The following is a 779-nucleotide window of genomic DNA, read 5'->3' on the forward strand; positions in this document are numbered from 1 at the left end:
CGCAGATGCCACCGGCGGTGTTGGGGGGGGGGGGCAAGCAGCAACTGCCCACAGGCATCCCCGCTAGTGTTGGCGGTGCTTTTTGCAGGGGTGCACCACCAAGCTTCGGGGGTGCACGTGCACCCGGGTCCACCTACACGTCACCAATGCAGGCACTGGTCAGGGATGATTTAGGTGTAGTGCTGTGTTCCTCTATGTCTTCTGGGCTTTGCTGCTTGCCCCCACCCTTACCTTTCCGCTAGGTGTGTCAGTGTGATTTTAAGCCTCCCTCAGAGGCACTGGGTGTTGGCAACAGCCAAGCCTGGGAGTATTGGGGTGTGCCAGTGCTGGCTGGAGGAGGCTCCTAGCTGGAGGGTCTCGCCCCTCTGCTCAGGGTCAGACCCATCGTCAGACTGGCGTCACGGAGGATGTTTCCCCCTGGTCCAGACTGGGAGGGGGGGAGTTGCCTTCCTCTCTGGCAGAGCTGCCCGGCATCTGAGTGCAGACTGACAGCACTTGGCAGGGGCAGGAGGCGGGGTGCCCCTGCTCTCCCTGCGGCAGGGCAGGCGAGGAGGGCGGTGCCGTGTCAGCCTTGCTTGGAGCAGCGTGACCGGCGACTCGGGAGCGGGGAGGGGGAGGGGAGGCCGCCACCGGGCTCAGGCCTCTCCCGCTCCTGCCAGGCGCAGGCTCTGTCCGCCGCGGCGCCGCGTCTTGCAGGCAGCGGGCGCTGCAGGCGGGTTTCCCGGGGAAGGAAGCGCCGCGGCCTCGTGCCCGGGCCCCGATGGAGCGGGCAGCGGGGG

The 779-nt window shown here is 67.4% G+C and overlaps 1 protein-coding gene across 1 annotated transcript in view; it reads left to right on the forward strand.

The window, feature by feature from the left end:
* WDYHV1 (WDYHV motif containing 1) overlaps positions 1–779 on the forward strand; it is a 26,271-nt gene that overhangs the window by 1,815 nt on the left and 23,677 nt on the right. The gene's annotated exons all lie outside the window — the stretch shown is intronic.

Source organism: Gavialis gangeticus, unplaced genomic scaffold (assembly GCF_001723915.1).
Source record: "Gavialis gangeticus isolate Ggan-Ray unplaced genomic scaffold, GavGan_comp1, whole genome shotgun sequence".
Taxonomy (NCBI): domain Eukaryota; kingdom Metazoa; phylum Chordata; order Crocodylia; family Gavialidae; genus Gavialis; species Gavialis gangeticus.